The sequence below is a fragment of the Epinephelus moara genome, chromosome 20 (assembly GCF_006386435.1).
Source record: "Epinephelus moara isolate mb chromosome 20, YSFRI_EMoa_1.0, whole genome shotgun sequence".
Classification (NCBI taxonomy): Eukaryota; Metazoa; Chordata; class Actinopteri; order Perciformes; family Serranidae; genus Epinephelus; species Epinephelus moara.
The window spans coordinates 24,565,248-24,585,143 of NC_065525.1; the positions used below are offsets into that span (position 1 = coordinate 24,565,248).

General features: G+C 40.4%; 1 non-coding gene across 1 annotated transcript; it reads right to left on the reverse strand.

Moving 5' to 3' along the window:
• Positions 1-17,868: 17,868 nt before the first annotated feature.
• On the reverse strand, positions 17,869-17,940 carry trnap-cgg (transfer RNA proline (anticodon CGG)). The gene has a single exon. It is a non-coding gene; the product is annotated as a tRNA-Pro (tRNA).
• Positions 17,941-19,896: the final 1,956 nt, after the last annotated feature.

Consider the following 19,896-nt stretch of genomic DNA (forward strand, 5'->3'; position numbering starts at 1 on the left):
CGTTTGAATGTTTTAAAGACAGTACATTACAGGCGACATGTAGCTGTAGATTGTGCTTTTTATGTACCTGCATACATTCAGGTCACAGAGGTAAACATCTGGATGGATCTGGACGGTTTCTCTTACAATAATGAGTAAATGTTGTTTATAAATTTATCTCACAAGTTGCAAAGATGCTGATACTGAACGTGAAATTAATTGCTAACATATTTCACCAAAATACCCAGTCATGCAGCACAACATCTGCTCATAGTGATTCAGCTCTATTCCTCTTTTTAAAGGTTACATCACTCACAGCACTTGGTTGAGGTTAAGAAAAGATCATGGTCTTGGTTACTACAGAAAACGTCAGCAGTGACTTGCAACACAAGACAAAATATCTTTATTAACATTCAGCCAAAGCCACCATGCTCCCCTAACCTTAACCAAAGTGTTTTGGTTGCCTGAACCTAACCACACCTAAATCCTAAACTCTGGGGACAAAGTGCTGCGGTTTGTGCGCTGTTGAAATAAGTGTGTAGGCTACTCCTTTCTTGGTTGGGTTTGGGAAAGAGATCATGGTTTGGGTTCAAATGAATATGAAAGGATCTTAGCAAAAAACAGGACAGCCCTGAAGACAAACTTCTCCCATGTGCCTTTGTTACACCCTCTTTATAGAATAGTTGTCTTGTGACGAATTGGAATGAGAACGTGTTGGTTACACATGAGATGAATTGTGATTCAGTGGTTTGGTGTTTTTATGGTCAGCTTACTGCTAACAAGCAAGCTGTTATAATGCTACTAGTTTTCTGGAGCTAATGAGTTTCTAACTGTGGGATAACTGTTTTACTCTTCATACTTTTACTCTTCTGGACTTCATGTGTTTACTTGCTAAAATAATTATTGTGCAGTACTTCCTATGACATAGGTACACGGTTACACCAGCCCGTTCTCATTCTGAAGTCGACAAATACTACTGCTTTGTCAGTGATTATGGCATCAGACATCACATTTTGTGGCAGTATGATATGCGGTTGGGCAGCATGAGTATGTACCGCAGACAGATGTAACCTTTTGCGTAGTTATGATATGGCGGCAGTCAACCAGACAGCACTTGTCACAGCAGTATGATATGTAGACTCACAAGTCAGTCTTTAGACGCTTTGCTTAAGTTAAGACTGATGACTTTCTCCTTGATTTTGTGTTTAGATGGGCGGATACAATTTCAGAGTTTAAAAAAACTCCCCACGTTGCAGAACCAATAGTCAATCCGCAGGGCGGTCCTTCGGTGGCTCGCTGAACTCTTGTGCTCGTAAACATAGTCCGACTAGAAACACGTGTAGCGGTACAAAATGGCTCAAGTTGCTGTAAGTCCTTCATTTCCACAATCTTGTGGACTGAGCACACGTTTGATAAAACGGAGTTAAATCTCTCGGCATCCATTTTCAAGCTCTCTGTGTGTTTGTTTCCTTGCGGACGACAAAAGGGGGAGCGCACATTTCCGGGAGGGCGTGTCCTTTTCAAAAATGCAAGAGGCGTTGCTTTGTTGCCAGCCGTTTTCGTCGGTGTGTTAAACACACTTTAGAAAGGAGTGTCCCCAGACTATCAGAAGGCGGAGATCTCTGATTGTCTGGTGGCGAGACTATATGATATGCTGCTGGACGGCATCAGGTTGAAACACTGCGGTGTAACGATGTAATATAAGGAGCTAAAAACTCCGTAAAGAGCAGGTGGGAGGGATAGTGGATGGGTCCAACAAATCCTGGACTTTCACCCGGGAGCCTAGTGTTCTCTTCCCAAATACCAAACTGAGATGTTTTTTCTCTAAACCTAACCAAATGCTTTTGTTGCCTAGACCCAACCATGTGCTTTTGTTGGCATCCCAGCATTGGTAGCACATCCTAAAACATCAACAGCAGATGCAAAGGGATACCTAGCGCAATATGTAGACGTGAAAGACTACTAACAAAGCGACAACATGTTGTTTCCACGTGAGCAACTGCAAGCAAGTAACCATTGCCTGCCGAGGCAATATTCATGTCGTCAGAGTCAGATGCAACTCACATGCAAAGCCAGCTTGCTAAAAAATATCGCAAAATATGATGTTATAGGAACATTGTCCTTTTTCTTACATTCCATGCCTGTCTCCACCTAACTGCCAGCCAGGCAGCATCTCTCAAGTGGGGCCAGTATTGTACAATATCAGCAGATTATACCCGGCAATGATATTTGTCTTCTTCTTCTAATAAATTTCCGACAGGCTGTACACTAACAAAGTGTAAAGCTGCCCTCCACAGACAAGAGATTGCTGATCATCCTATACTGTTAAATACAGCACAGTAGCGTGAAGAAATTTTGAAAATCACTCTACCAATAACTTAGAAATATATTTCAGAAGCAAAAGTAGACTCTAAGTAACGATCAGTTGGACTCCACTAGACGCGAAGATGCAAATTTGCTTTGCCACAGGAGGCAAATATTTTATTCACTCCTCTGCTCGCATTGAATGGAAGTGAACAGGAGGCGAATATTCATTGGTATTAATTTCGCTCATGTGTGACCGTCCTTGAAAGCACAATGTAACTAATTTGAGAGCTTATCTATTGGCCTACTTTTGTGAAGCAAGTTTCCTTACTGTACAAATCAATTTTTATAATACACTTAGTCTAACTCTTGTTTGTGAAATCACATCTTTTGTAATCACTATTATTGACTTTGTTGTCCAATACTGTTTTCACAGTTTTACAATTGCTTTCAGTAAAAACCTCAAAGGCAATCCACTGTCTTCAGCCTTTATTGGAAAAGCGTTTAGCTTGCTGCATAGCTGAGTGCAGGAAAACATCAATATGAAAAAAATATTGTATCATATCCTTCCATGCAATGTTGATTTGAGCCATATCGTCCAGAGTTTCTGCCTACTCTGCAGCTGCCCACATAGAGTTGACATAAATCAATATGGCTGCCGTTTGAATAAGAGTCAAAGCGTTTTTAAGAAACACAAGAAAAAGCTATGAACTATTCATGAACAAAACGTTACTAACTAATGAACCTTTTAATACACTAAAAAGAAATTTTGGAGCGTCATGCCCGACAGCAATCACCTCACATTTAGCTACGAAGCAGTGACCTTGAAACAAGGTGGGGCTGTGTATTCTGAGCTTCTGAGGACAATTTGTCTCTCCAATTTCTCTGCAATTCCTGCAGTCCATCACTGTCATAAGCTCATTATTGATCAGAGACTGATGCGTCTCATGTTCACAGTTAGTTGTCTCCTACTGTATCCTCATCACTCTCATGTGAGGTTTGCACAGTGATGTGTGCGGCATCACAACTGTAAAATAAAACAGGATCTTCAAGTAAGATTTCCAGTAACAATAACAACACTAGTACTACGATATTGAGCGCATCATGAAGTTCAAATATCTTTATTTATGGGTATTTGTAAGAAGGAACAGATAAATGATTTTAATTCAACTGTAGTGGTTCACAGAGACACAGCTAAATGTACACTCTGTGATCTGGGTCAGGGCCAGAGGACTCTGCCTGACCACCCCTGGTGTCCTTCTGCTACAGCCAGAAGGTGATAAGTGACTTGTTGGTATCACAGATGGATTACTGAACAAGTCTCTCAGGTACAGGCTGAGGACCAGAGCCTCCATATGAAGTGACTGTTAACATTTCTTGTTGGAAAGTCAATCAAACAACTTCAAAGAGTGACACAAAATCACTACATTGAGGCATAAAAGAACTACAAATAGTCCCAATACCACCACAAAGAGAAGTGCAGAATGATTTTAAAAAGGCCACAAAGACACACAAAATGTATACAAAAAGATGCAACATGACCGCAAAAGGCACAAAATGATGACAAACTGGAGCAAAATGTGTAAAACAGGATGTAAAAAGACTACAAAAAGATGCAAACTTCACACAAAAGACATAAAATGACTAAAAGGAGGCACAAAACAACCACAAAGACACACAATATGTCCACAAAAAGATGCAACATGACCACAAAAGGCACAAAATGATGACAAATTGGAGCAAAATGACTAAAATTGGATGCAAAGAGACTACAAAAAGATGCAAACAGACCACAAAGAGACATAAAATGTCAACAAAAAGGTGAAAAACAACTACGTAGACACATAATATGGCCACAAAAAGATGCAAAATTACTGCAAAAGGCACAAAATCACTACAAATTGGCTCAAATTCACAGAAATAGCATACAAAAAAACTACAAAAAGATGCAAACAGACCACAAAGAGGTGCAAAACAACATCTAAGACACACAAAATGACCATAAGTAACTGTAAGACAACCACAAGGAAGCATAATACAATCACAAGAAGATGCAAAGTGACCAAAAGAGGCACAAAATGATGACAAATTTACGCAAAATAACTAAAATTGGATGTAGAAAGCCTGCAAAAAGATGCAAATTGATCACAAAGATACATAAAATGTCAATAGAGAGATGCAAAACAGCCACAAAGACATTCAAAGCGTTGTTTGTATTAATTCTGTATCGTTTGCAATTAAGGAGGGTTGGGAGGTCCTTTACACGTCTGTCTCATAATCTGTCCATGACTGTAGTCTCTTTGTAGTTACAAACAATAGCTATTTAATGATATTATTTCATATTGGAATGTTTAAAGTTGTTTATTTGGCAGACATTGTTAACACTGATTAAACAATGTAACTGTGAATAATGTACTGTTTATAATTGCCAAGAGCCAGAGCTTTCTACCAGTTTTCACCCCCAATTCATAACTTCTAAACCCGCCCCTGTTGGTAGTTTAATATTTAAAGTCAAAGTCTTGTCAGTAATGGTACCCAGCTCCCTCTCAATAAGATGGATATACTGTAAGCTTTCCAACAAAACCTCCTAAATGCAGCCTGAAGCGCTCCGCTGTGCAAACAGCAGCAGGAAATTACTCCAGATTGTACCCAGAATGTGAGTATGTGAACAAAACGCCCCGTACCAGTGTCTCAAATCATCCTGCAAATGTCTGAGGACTGCTATGTGGCATGGAAGAAACATCCATCTCATTTAAATAAGTCAACAACTGCAGAGTATTTAGATTTCGGGCTCAGTAGACACGGGGTGCCTCCACAGGAGACGCCCCCCGGCATGTTAGCTTTCTGCTGATTGACTCAGCGGGCTCTCATTATCACGAGCAGAATGAGCCGTGAATGTTCTCACTGCCTCTCCTGTTTATTTTCAGGTTACATCGCGGTTGGGGAATGTCACTTCAATGCCAGTTTTGTTTTTCACTCAAATCGAGAGGAGCAGTTACCACATTATTTATAGTACTACATACTTTATTTAGTATTCCCACCAGAATAACCCTAAAAAACCTCAACTCTTCAAAGCTGTGGCTGCACTGTATACGCTGCCCTCTGCATTTCTTTATCTACGTGACACATTACAGGATGTAAGAGTACTCACTGGTTTTTATTATGTTTGTCTTGAGGCTACAGCCTAAGAATGAGATTCTATAACTCTTAATAATGCCAGCAGTGAACGGCTGAGGAGCTAAGGAGGTTTGAAGCTAAAGAAAAGCCGTAAATGGCTTCATGCATCAAAGAGCTCAGAGAAATGTTCTCTCCGAATCAATACCAGCTCTCCTCTCTTCGCTAACAGGTAGAGCCGAGCGCAGGTGGTATTTCGAGAGCACAACCTCTCCCTCTGCTGAGGATTATCTGCTTATCCAGTTTCACATATTTATGTGACATTATGATGAAGAAATAAGCAGCTCTCGGTTTCACACCGTTGTGTTGGACTGTTTTTAAGAGGTTAATTGCTCAGCAGTTGCATTGATGGATCGAACAAAAGCTACAGAGAATTGTAATTTGTTCACATAACACAGTAATCCGTACAAATTGCAATCTTGTAATTCTTGAGGCTTTTCTTGGACGGCAGACAAGAGGCGACTTAATTTAGCGTCGCACATTAAGGGAATGGCTGAGGAATGTAGATGCTGTAAATGAATAGCACATTAAATATTTCTCAGACGTAAATTGTGCATTGCAGCGACGGTATATCCATCAGATGTTTCCATTTCTGATTTCATCTGACAGTGTCTTTGAGGAATGTAGAGTGCAATAAAGACAGTTCATATTCACGATATCTTAAAGCACTGCCAGAAACAAACACGTGTTTTTTAAATCCTCGCCAAAAATAAGGCAGAAACAAACAAGAAAAACACACAATTTCGACCCCTCGCTGTGCAGTTTGAGCTCCCAGCAGTTTACATTCATTAACGTGCCATACAGCCGAGCTCGCTCCTTGAATGACAATGTTTTCCTCATTTGCTTCAGAAGCTCTTATCAAAAGTGATAGACCTGGCAAGATCAAAGTGCAGCCTCGTGGTTTCCCCTCTGGCGCTTTCTGACTGGGAGAGCGAGCTTTTAAAGGACTTGTGACAAGCGCATTGCCTTTGAAGCGGATTAGTATTGTTACCGTCTCATGTTGCACCGCTGTCCCCAGAAGTCGGTGGTTTAAACTATCTGGCCGACTGAACCCCGCACAAATTTCCCCAGTTGTGAAATATTTGTTCTCACCATTTCAAAGTGGCCCCTTGAGCCCTATATTGTGCTGCACTATAATCATAATGAACAGGACCTCTATAGGGCCCCCAAAAAGCTGCTGCTGATAAAAACTTATTCAGCTTCTTTTTCACGTCCCTGAGGAAAGATTGATTGCACTGAGAGCCTTTTAATATAAATATATTATCTCCCAACAGTGATATGAAATCTCACTCTGAAAAATGCTGCTCCAACACTTTATCAATGGAAACGTGATCAGAGGCAATCTAAGACTGCGGCGCATTTTAAATCCTGCAGCTACAGTGCGGCTGAATAACCGGCTCGATGTTTTCTGTCTTGTAAGAACAGAAGAAATGTGATTGTTTCTTTCACCTTGAATATTGTTGTCACATTATCTTTCACCGCTCCTGCAGTCACTTTCAGACAATTGTATTGAACGATAGCTCATCCTCCGCTGCTAATCACGTCTACATTACATTCTCACCAGCCGTCACTTTGTGCAGCTGCTGCAGGTGTTGTATTCATCACCAAAACAATCCAAACAAAGAGTAAACAAGATTTCTGGATGACAAAACAATCTCACCTCAGGTCTATTCAGTAGCTGTGCTGGAGCTTTTGATTGTCAGTCTTCCTCAGCCAGTCAATGAGATGTAGAGGTTTGAGCGCAAAGAAATGTATGTCCAGTTCCAGTTTGACATTTTGAGAGAAAAGCTTTTACATTACATTCACTTAACGGATGCTTTTATCCAAGGCAACTTAACCATGTTGATAAACAACCCCAAAGTTGCAAGAATCATCTCAGTACATGAGCTTAAGCAAAAAAGATGAACTGTTTTAAGTGCTACATTTAGAATCCACAGCCCTTTGTACACAGAGGTCGCGCTATAGGGCCGCTACAAAGTCCCTTCTTTATGCCGCCTTTGCATTTTTACACAGATCCAAACAATGGCGGCATCATTCCGCTCCAGAGTGTGATTACACACTGCATCCTGGCATCCCGCAATCAAAAGAGGCATTACAAATGTGATATGTAACACTACGCCGTCAACCTCCAGTGTGACAGATAACGTACGTGTTGGCAGTGCTTTCTAAACAGCAACAATGGCATAACATGTCAATCACAATCATTTACCGTCTCATTTATATGGGGCAGATCTCATCCTCTGCTCAGCGGGTAAGGAGCTCCCAAATCTCATTGTTTTCTTGATTTGTGGCAGCTGTTCTGCTTCTTTTAATTAGCTGCTAACGTTGCCAACTCAATATGTAAACAAAACATCACACCAGTTCCACCAATGATCACATCTTTCCATCATTACATTTTACACAGACCTCATTTCAGGGCTGTTATGACCTGTGTTCCTGGCGCAGAGTCGAGACAACTCTATCCCCCCTTTTCCACGATCGCTCCTTACAGCGACGTGGCACAATGGCGCAATATTCCCAGCTTGAACAGGCAGTGTAAAAATGGCTAATAAGAGATAGAGGAAGAGTTGTTTTCTTATGGATTTTTAACGAGAANACATCTTTCCATCATTACATTTTACACAGACCTCATTTCAGGGCTGTTACGACCTGTGTTCCTGGCGCAGAGTCGAGACAACTCTATCCCCCCTTTTCCACGATCGCACCTTACAGCGAGGTGGCACAATGGCGCAATATTCCCAGCTTGAACAGGCAGTGTAAAAATGGCTAATAAGAGACAGAGGAAGAGTTGTTTTCTTATGGATTTTTAACGAGAAGATAGATACTGCTGTTCAATCTGCATGATAAATAAGAGCCTGAAGCCGAGAGACAGTTAGCTTAGCTTAGCATAAAGACTGGAAACGGGGAAACAGCTAGCTTGGTTGTGTCCAAAGGTAACAAAATCTGACTACCAGCACCTCTAAGCTGGGCGAAGCTTGTTGGTGAATGAAATTACTCTGATTCAGCTCCGTGCACAAGGAGAGAAATGGAGGTGAGGAAAGCAAACAAACGGCAAAAGTCAAGAGGACGTAAGATTGAAACGAAGTTGTTATGTGAGGTAAGATTATTGCTTTTAGCCACTGAGCTCTTTAGCAGAAATGGTTTTTAATTGTTTGTGTTATTGTTGGCATGGTAAATATCATTGTTCTTTTAACATCAGGTTGCGCTGTTAATATGCTAACTGGCTAACTAGCATCTTGAATCTATCCTATATGTTTGACGGGACATGGGCAACATGAGGTGACGCAACAGTAGCCGTTGATCGCAGCTTGTTCTTTGGTGTCAGTTTGGTGTGTCTGGGCCTTAAGCTCACTAATAACCCTGTTATATAAATATTTTTTAATTTGTACAAACAACAGTGTATGAAAACAACTCCCTTGAAATAGTTCAGCACATAACCCCAAGTAAAATCACAACTTCTGTATTGTTTTTACACTACACACATAAAAGAAGTCAAGAACCAAAGCTAAGCTAGCCATCTCCTGGCTGTAGCCCAGTATTCAACAAAAAAAATATGAGTCATGTTGATCTTCTCATCACATTCTTCAGCAAGAAAGCAAAGACACATATTTCCCAAAATGTTAAACTCTTCCTTAAAGAACGTCTCACCCAAGTTGACTTAAAAGTTAAGACTTCACTGTTTCCACGGTGAAGTTCATTCTTCACCTTGAAAACAGTCATTGACCAAAAAAAGATCCATTTAGTAGCTGTACTGGAGCTGGGACAGAAAAAAAGAACTAATACCTCTGCTTCCAATGATTTTTGGAACTTTACAATGATCAATGATCCTGTTTTCGATTGATTAAAAGTCTCTCCTCAAACAGAAAAAGTTTAACAGACCACACTTGGGAGATTCGACACTGCAGCGACTCTACGCTGCAACACAAAAGTGATTTCAGCCGGGTTGAAATTGATGAATAAACAGTTGCTGCATGTCTCGTCTCCTTTTTTAAAAGTCGTGTGAGTGAAGCAGGGTCTAGGATTAACAAGGACAGGTTAAATTACATCTTGAGTTTGGGGGCAATTCAATAGGAAGTGAATCAATGTGAGGATTAATTGTTGCACCACATCCTGAGCAGCAGACACTCGATACAGCCAGAGGGAGACTGCTATAATGGAAGTGAAATACAGACAGCACACAGCTATAGCAGCTTAACCCTTCACAGCTCCTGGCACTTGTTTAATGTCTTATTAAAAGGATGAGAAAAAATTACACACTGACTGGAGATCAGCTACAGTGTTACAGTGTATGTTACAGTTAATAATATTACATGTATATCACGGGTTTCTTTTGCCCTACAGAACAGTAGGCGGTTTAAAATTATATTTGAGATTAGTCAAGGGGAGTATTGTACATAGTATAATTTATGTGATGTATTCTTGTGAAAGTGATGTAAACTAATGGGTGTTTTAGGTATTTTTTTATGTGAAATCTTTCCTGGTTATGAGTCCTTTTCAGGCTCATAAGTCAGTGACATTATGTTCATGTTCTTCAGAAGCAAAAGCATTTCGGGGTCCAGTGATGTGTTATGGATTTTACAGCCCCTATCGGAAGGAAAGGTATAGTTGAAATTTGGCTTTTTTAAAAATTATTATTATTTATCACAATTACTGTAGCATCACTCTATTTTATGTCATTTTTAAACTTTATTGATCTATTATTATTGTATTGTTATTGATATTATTATTATTGATTTCTAATAATAATAATACAATATTTTTCACTTAATATTTTATTATCACTGTTATTTATTATTATTGTATGTATAAAGGTATTTATCTATGTAGATTTGCTTGTCTGGAAAGTGGGTGAGGATACTTATCGAATGAACTACTCCCAGCTGGCCACTAAGGTTGTGAAGGTCATTGATTTTTGGTTGAATTTCAGTTGTAGAAAATCATAATAATCATTTTAATGGTGTGACGTTTTTGCCAAAATGTTAACACTGCGACATTTTCACCAAAACTTAAAATTAAAATCATTATTTTTGCAAGTTGGACGGTGTGACGTCACGGTGTGTGACATGTGTGAGTTTTTCTACAAGTTGTGTTCTACTCATCCCTCTCCAATGCATCTGTTTGGAAAGAGATGTGCAAAATATCCCTTTGTTCTGAATTTAGGTTGTGACATCGGGTGACCAAAATTTCACTGTCAGAATGTCCAATGTCAAAATCAATTTGACATAGAATATTGACAACAAATGACTTTGATATTTTGTTGGTTTTAACTTGTGTTGTCACCTTCCAAACGCCTCATGCTAAAGTTATCTTGTTGTATGTTAGAGCCACTTCTAGGAAGTCCTAGTTTCCTGTTATTTTTGGGTCACTCTAATGCACCACCTGAACTGGCATCTAGGGAACCTTTAATTAAAGGCAGGTATGATAAAGTGAATGTGGAGTGTGGAAGATGCCACAGGGTTACAGTCTTTAACCGTCTTTAACTGTGTTTGGTTAATCTTAGTTTTTATTGTTTTATAAAGTTGTTTAATACCCCATTGATTTGAACTTTGTTTTTATGAAGGCCACCTGTTTATTTGGGGATTGCTGTTTTCATTTTTTTGAACTCGACAGTCAAGACAATCAGTTCATATTGTCATCTTGCAACGCTCCATACATCCTGCAAGTCAGTCAACTGTAAAACCAACTGAAGCACCTAGATCATCAAACAGTGAGTCAAATTAAACCAAAGACAGTGAGTTCATCACATCTCCCATTATGGCGTCTGTGGGCAGTTATTTTTTGAGCTTATTTGGAAGCCGCAATAATGTAGAATAACATCATTTAGTCAAAACCCAACATCTGCAAAACATCATAATGCTAATGTCCACATATCATGAAATTCTACGGTCATTAAACATTTAAAATATCGTCAACTCAAATTCCATTGCAACCAAAGTTTAACGTCTGGCCGACATAAGGGTCCATTGTCTTTCTGACGTAATATTGACATCTGGTGCCAGCTTGACTGATTCATGTATGCCCTGAAAATGTCAATAAACAGAACTGTGTAAAATATGTATCTCTTTGCTTCATGACTTTGGTTCTGTATTTTCCTTATTTTCACACTGAATTACATGTTTTATGACTAAAAGCTGTCAGATATGCATACTGAAAATACTACAATATTAACACACGTAGATTATTTTCTCAAGCATGTGAGCTCTACTCTTGTTTTGCTACCACACATGTAATATTACTGTGACATTTGGGTCAGGATGTCTATAAAAGGCCTGCAGGATTATTGGATGAGACCAAGGTTAGTGAGCCGTTGTTTGCCTCAGACCATTTTACCATTTTATGGTAAATCCCACACACTGCTCCTGCTCAGCTTCACAATTCACAAAGAGCAGTGTGTGGGATTTTCTGTTCAAAGATTCAAGTGATATGTTCCAACACACCTGCATTCGGATGTGCGAATATCTCTCTTCAAACCATTTTATGGTAAACTGTCATTTTGCGTGGATCGCTTTGCATCAGAATAGAGTAGGAGTAGAGGAGGTGAAGGTCACAGTGAGCGAAGATCTCCAGAGAGTGAAATGAAGCACATGAAAAGAGGCAATATAGTGCTTTGCTATGCATGCAATATTTAGTTTTACTGGATGTTAAATGTTTTTTAGAAATATCTGCCTTCAGCACCTTAAGTTTGTCCAGTTGTCAAGGAATTGTAGATTCAGGGGAAAAAAGTTAAGAAAGTTAAGGCGACAAAAGTCCGAGTCGTGCAGGAGGAAAGGATGGTGGATGGGTCCAACAAACTCCGACTTTCACCCAAGAAAGCAATGTTCATGTCCCGTAAGATTACAAAGCCAAACGCTGTTCATTTTCCTAAACCTAACCACGTGTTTTTGTGGCCTAAACTCAATCATGTGGGTTTGTTGTTGAAGGAAAAAAAACATCAATTTGCAGTGTTGTACCAACGTAGCACGCTTATTTTGAAAGACACTGTATGTTAACATTAAATTTCCTGTGAAAAAGGAAGTGTATCTTGAAAGAAGACAATGCAAAACTTGACACGGCGTCCCAGAACATCAACAACCAATGCACTCAGGGTACCTTGCATGTCGTGTGTGGACGTGGAAAGTCCATGACCAAAATGTCAATGTGTGATGAGGTCAGAATGAGAATGTGTTGGCTAGGTATGGCTGCAGGAACATATTCTGAACAGTGGGTGCTGGGGAACAAACAAAGGGGGAGCACAACTTAACAGGCAGAAATGAGGTAATGAGTGCGCACACAGACACTTAACTAACTACATTACACACACACACACACACACACACACACCCATGCATCCTTGAAACAAAAGAACAGCAAAAGTTTCTTTTCCAAATGTAGATCCAGGAAAGTTGAAGCTTTTGCACATCCAACGTTAGCCTGGACGTTAGCTTGGATGTTAGTGGGGGTGCCGTTCCTGTAGATGCATTGTGTACACAATCAGGTGTGTGCGGCAGCGGACATGCCAGAGGTGCACGGACTGGGCTGCAAGTCTGCCTCAACTCGCTAAACCTTTTTTTGTTCTGTTGAAGCTTCCCCAGAATAATCATAAATGTGTTTTTGTGTCATTCTGACAGTTTTTCAGTTTGCTACATCACCGACGACAGGTCATAGGTAAATACGTGATTGGTCACCTGACACGTTGCCATTAAATTGCAGGGTGCTGCAGCAGAGTGCTTCAGTACCCCCAGCACCCCTACTTCACGTGGTTATGCAACTAGGTCCGTTTAGTAGCTGTTGTGGAGCTTTCAGTTGTATCACATGATATCTGGTAAAACACTTCCAGAGGTGACATTTGAAATTTTGCTTTCTCACCAATTCTAAATAGTTCATGTGAAACTTTTCCTCCCAAAAGTTTTGATCCAAAGGGTCTGTTTTGGTGTTATTCTAAATCAATACATTTTTAAACACATCCTTGAGGTGACTTTGACTGAGAATATTTTTTGCACAGTCTAAAAATATGTATTGATGTATTGAGGCAGTTGAGCTAAAGCGTCAGACTAAAGAATGACTGAGCAGCCAGTGTTTTGTTATTCTTAATAACAAACTCTTTCAGCGATGTTGCCTTAGATATATTTTATTGAATGACATAATCCGCCCCGCATCTGTTGTTGCACATATTACATCCTCTCTCCATCTAAGGTTGACTTCTTGTCAGACCATATGCGTGCACATATTCCCATAAACGTCTTGCAGATTTTTGTCTCGGCTGAGATTCATTGCAGGAAATTGATTCCTCTTCTTGGACATTACTCTTCCAAAGAGATGCTGCTGCGATCTGAGGCAGGTACACACTGTCATTTGTCAGGTGTCTCTGCGAGCGCTCTTATGCTTTGACTTATCGCATCTGGGTTGGCTGGAGAGGAGATAGGCTCTTAAACAAATGGTCGCTGTCACACAAGGGGAGGCTGCCTTTAATGAGCCTGTCTTCACAATTGGCACGGTCCATGTCAGGCTCCAGGCCTGCTCTGAACCGAAGCTTAAGCAGCTTCTGTAGTTTTAGCTTTTTGTCTCCTCATTATTATGTGTGAGTCACTGTAATGTATCGGTACCACGGGGAAATAGTGAATGTAGAAGTGCAGGATTGTTTAAAGAGCAGCTTCCCTGGAGCTTCAACAGACTTTCTCCTGATCATCCTGACTGTGTAAATTACCTTTACAGCATCCTCTCTTTGTGATCATGTCTGAACAAGTTACACTAACTATAAACTGGCTGTTGATAAATAAACAGGGTGGAACTTATGATGGTAATACATACTGAAATGATCAAAGCTGAACTGGTGCTATTAGTAAACTCCAGCCAGAAGTCTGTATCTGGATGTGCCTTTAAGGGACAGTTCACCCAAAATCAAAAACACAGATTTTTCCTCTTACCTGTAGTGCTATTTATCACTTTGGATTGCTTTGGTGTGAGCTGCCAAGTGTTAGAGATGCCAGACATAGAGATGTCTGCATTCTCTTGAATATAATGGGACTAGATGGCACTCAGCTTGTGGTGCTCAAAGACACAAATGAATACATTTGAAAAACGCTACAGCAATGTCTCTTTGCAGAAATCATGACCCAGTTACTGAAGATAATCCACAGACCTTGTTGTGAGCAGTTTCATGTAGAAACTATTTTTTTTCTACCGAACTACACCCGCCAATGGTATCACTGCATGGAAGAAAGTGTGCATCTAATTATGGATAAGAGACTTGTGCTTGTGACCGAATGTGCATTCCGACCTCGTCACATGTCGATGTTTGGTCATGGACTTTTAATTGAAAGGCACCCTGGGTGCATTGGTTGTTGACATTTTGGGACGCCGTGTCAAGTTCTGCCTGTTACATGCATTGTCTTCTTTCAAGATCAGGGGTCATGTTAACCGGATATTCTCGGTCATTGACCGGCTTTTTACAACAATGACCGGAAAATCTGAAGGCCGTCGGTCATTTTGACCGGTTGCAATTACCACCCCTGCCCACTTGGCGGCGGAGTGCACAGTCAGTGGTTTAAGTGGCTGCCGTTTTCACATTGCAGAGAAAAAGTCATTCATCTGCTGCATATAGCGTTGTTGACATAACGGCCTGGACACACCAGACCATTTTATTTATGTAGTTAGGCCTGTAGGCTCGGTGACACAAAATTAAAATTGTAATGAAGTGATTAGGGTATTGAAAAATGTGTTCGGTTATGCACTGTTGTGTTATTTTAAATTATAAACATGGTATTTTCTCCTCACGTTCCTCAGTGCATGCTGTTATTTTATTTTGAAAATTGTGTGGATGTCTGTTCATCTTTTCGTTCATGTCCTTATTAATGCACACTTTATAACTTGCTTGTTGGATTTATTAAAACGAACAATGAAAACTAAATGTCTTTGAATATCTTTATTATCATTTAAAAACGAAAATTAAAATGACCAGTAAAAATAGATTATGACCGGATTTTTATGACCCTGTTGGTCAAAATGACCGGCGAGGAAAAAGTCTAGCGCAACGTCTGTTCAAGATACACTTCCATTCTCACAAGAAATTTACCATTTACATACAGTCTCCTTTAAAATAAACGCACTACGTTGGTATAACACCGGAAATTTATGTTTTTTTCAACAACAACTAATGCATGTGGTTGGTTTTAAGCAACAAAAACACGTGGTTAGGTTTAGGAAAAAACAACAGAGTTTGGAGTTAGGGTTCGGGAAGTTCGGTGTTTGTTGGACCCATCCACCACCCCTCCCACCTGCCCTACTTGGACTTTCCCCGCCTTAACTTTTGCTCATGTCCCGCCGCATTTCTCCCCTGATGCTGCTAAACTGAATGGCGACTGGCTGTGTATCATGCCGACGTTAAAGGACAGCTTTTTCGGCAGTATCTGATGCCGCAAGTCACTGCCCAAGTGCCGGATTTCGACGACCTCTGAATGATCCCAGGTTGTCATGACAGCTTGAGATGTAGACATTAATGCTGTCCTTCTTGCTGAGCTGTAACGCTAGCTAGCTCAATGGTGCTAAAGGAGCAAGCAGTCGATGCATGCTTGTTCCTGTACAGTGATACGGTTAGCGGGTGTAGCTCTGCAGAAAGAAATTGTTACATGAACCTGTTCACAGCAAAGTCTGTGAAGTATCTTGAGTAACTGGGTCATGATTTCTGGAAAGAGACATTGCTGTTAAGTTTTTCAAATGTATTTTTGGGCGCTTTGAGCACCACGAGCCGAGTGCCATCTAGTTCAATTATATTCAAGAGAAAGCAGACATCGCTATGACTGATATCTCCAACACTCGGCAACTCACACCAAAACAATCTAGACTGATAAATAGCACTACTGATAAGAGGAAAAATATGTATGATTTGGGATAAACTGTCCCTTCTTGCCAATAGCATTTTGTCCTTCACAGAAATGTGAATTCTGACCTTTGAAATATAGCACAACTTAGTTGACTGAGACTGTTTCGTTTAGCCTAGCTGAGTTTGCCTCTGCCAAACAGCTCCAAAATTACTGTGCAGACATTAAGAGTAGCGCTACCTCTGTAACACATCTTGTGTGGATTCTAATACAAGATCTGTCAGAAAGAAAACAAAAATGTGAAAAGCCTGACACAGTAAATGTGTTGCACATGTTTTTCTTTAAAGAATCCAACCTGTGCTAAATGAAGCTCAGTGATTATGGGTTCGCCTTTGCAGTATTCAAATATGATTGAAATGTAGCAAACTGAATAGTATAGTAAATTGGCAGAGCCGGGAAAAATAATCCTTTTGTTGTCAGTTAATGGTCTCATTTCTCTCACCTGTCAGTCATCACCAGATTTAAACATGTAAACATCTCAAAACATCAAAAAATCAGTTACATTTTGTTCTGACTTCTAAGATGCTTCATGGGTTGCTCAGGCAACATCCAGATTTTACTGAATATTAATAGATATAAACACATTTGAGCAAAATGCTATAAATAAAATAAAGTAGCCTGTGTACTATATACTTTGATGTAAACAAATTCTTGTTGAAACTCTTGTATACAAGGAGTTTACAGGTGTAGGAGCCTAATAATGGGGATGATGAAACCTTTAAAGCTGAATTTTAATGATAATACTGACTACTGCAGGTCAATTTATGTGTCACGCTTTCATCTCATACAATTATAATGTGTTATCAAAGTGTAGGTGGATCCACACATTGTCCACCCATAACAAAGGATCTCTCCGCACTGCTTAGTAATACAGTCGTCTTATCTTGGCGCCTTTCAGATTAAGATAAATGGGTCAATTTGAAAAGTAATTAGCTAACCTAAATCCAATGCGTGTTTCTTGAATATCTGCCCTTCATCACAGTGTGTGCCAAACCTGCGATTGGCTCTCCTTTCCTTTGTTCTTTGGAAAGTGATTCTGTTTGCAGAGAATAGAGATGATTGATTTGCAATGCTGCTTCCTCTGTGTTCCTGACATTAGTAAAATACCTGCTCGGTATAATGCCTGGACACGACAATGAGGGTAGTTGATTATAAAAACGAACGGCTGAAAGAATCTCACTTACTTTATCACACAAAGATTGGGGAAGCAATTAAAGACACTAAGTCAGTGAGTCAGACAAAGCCTGTATGAAGGTTTTTAGGCGTCACGCTGACAGAATATGTTCCACAGAGACTGTATTGTCCCTTTGAAGGCTGAAGACAGATTTATTGCAAAGGAGTATCAAAGCAGAAATCCTCTCAGAGATAAATACCCCCATCTATTTTTTTTCCCTCTGACAGATAAGGACCCACGCTGATGAACCTGCCGTGCATTTCAGACATCTCAGAATATTGTTTGAATATTCCCAACGGTTGCTCAGAGCAAAGGGCTCTTTCTTTTAATCATGCAAAGAATCAGAATCTACCTTTGAGACTCATAAACCATTCTCAGAAAGGGCTCGTCCGGGATTTGAACCCGGGACCTCTCGCACCCGAAGCGAGAATCATACCCCTAGACCAACGAGCCACGTTAGAATTAAGGAGTTTGACTTGATCGGTTGGCTGCTAAGATACATGCAATGGGAGCAAAAGACAAAAACACAAGACAGTCCATCCAAGCAAAGCACCCCAGACGTCCCTCTCCCCTGCAACGTTTTCCAGCTCCTCCTGGGGGACCCCAAGGTGTTCCCAGGCCAGACGAGATATGTAGTCCCTCCAGCGTGTTCTGGGTCTGCCCCGGGGCCTCCTACCAGTGGGACGTGCCTGGAAAACCTCCAGTGGGAGGTGCCCAGGAGGCATCCTGATCAGATGCCCGAACCACCTCAACTGACCCCTTTTGACACAAAGAAGCAGCGGCTCTACTACGAGCTCCCTCTAGATGTCCGAGCTCCTTACCCTGTCTCTAAGGCTGAGCCCAGCCACCTCACGGAGGAAACTCATTTCGGCCACTTGTATCTGCAAATTCATTCTTGCGGTCACTACCCAGAACTTATGACCATAGGTGAGGGTTGGGACGTAAATGGACCAGTAAATCAAAAGCTTTGCCTTCCGGCTCAGCTCCCTTTTTACCACAACAGTCTGGCGCAGTGCCTGCATCACTACAAATGATGCACCACACTGATCTTGTGCAAAAGGCAAACTGAAGTCACAAACACTGGACATTAGTGTTCTGCAAGGGAGATAACGTCCTGTTTTTATAAGCTAAGATGGTACCTCCTAAATATGAGATAAACATGGCCTGGATTTTTTTTTTCTTTTAACCCAGACTTTCATTGCTTCTGTAGCCTGTTGTGCTTGTGTATACAGACAATTTTGAATTCCAGCTGATGATTACAGATCTAAGGGTGTTTTCACATATAGTCTTTTTAAAACAAAACAAACTCAGTCTTCTTAAAGTGCACCAAAAAGAAGACCAACAGAAAAGGTACTCAGTCCTCTTTCTGGTCAACTGCAGCTCTGATGGGGCCTCAGTCCTCTTTCTGCTCACACTATAGCCTATATATAATATATATTGACATAGTTTTGTTTTTACTTTGACGTAGCACTGCAGTGCAGTTATGAAGCCCCTGGTCTTCAGATGAACTTAAAATTGAAGGGAAAACCTTAGTGTTTCTGTGCTGTAGACTGTTGCCATTTGATGTATTCTACATTCCACATCTGGAGACGTGCAGTATCTTCCATGGACCAAACGACTCCTTGCCCTGCGTCCTTGTAAGTGTTACAAGCCGACATGGTTTCATCTGGGTTTGTTTCAAGCGTCCCAGTGCAACAGCATGTCATTTAGAGGACTACATACAATAGCAAAGAGCAAAGTGAACCTAGAGCGCTTTGTGAGACCAAGTGTGAAAACACCCTAATATTTGGTTCTTTTTCCATGTTCGAACAGTAGTTATAAACCCAAATAAAAAGTGCCTGCTCTACTCTAGACCAAAGCAATGTTATCAACCAATGAACCTTCAGTGATATCTGTGGTGTCAGTGTTTACAGTGTTGTCAGTGTAGTGAAAGGTTGCACTGCTATCACTGCTCACTATGAGTACTACTAGATGACATATTTGGTATAAAGGAAACATGGTTGTGATTCACTATATCACAGTATAAATCCCCCAAAATAGATGCATGTACATTAAGTTCTATGTAATGTCATTGCACAGAACTAATACAACTTAAAATACCATTATAGGCAGAATAACAACAGATACATGCTGTGTTTTAGGGTGGATGTATTATAGCATGTCTACAGGGTCTGGCAGGTTTGGCAGCACATAATAAATAGTTCTGCTCAGTATGCTCCAAAACTCCACTGCAACAAATACAGATACTGACAAACCCCACAGGATGTTTCCTATTCATGATAAAACATTGTTTTTTAGGGAGATTACTTTGTACAGGGATCTGGGGAATTCATTTCTCTTCTCCTACGAGAGCTGCCTTGTCAATCCACAACAATATCAAGGGCAGATCGCACAAAACTAATGTTTTAA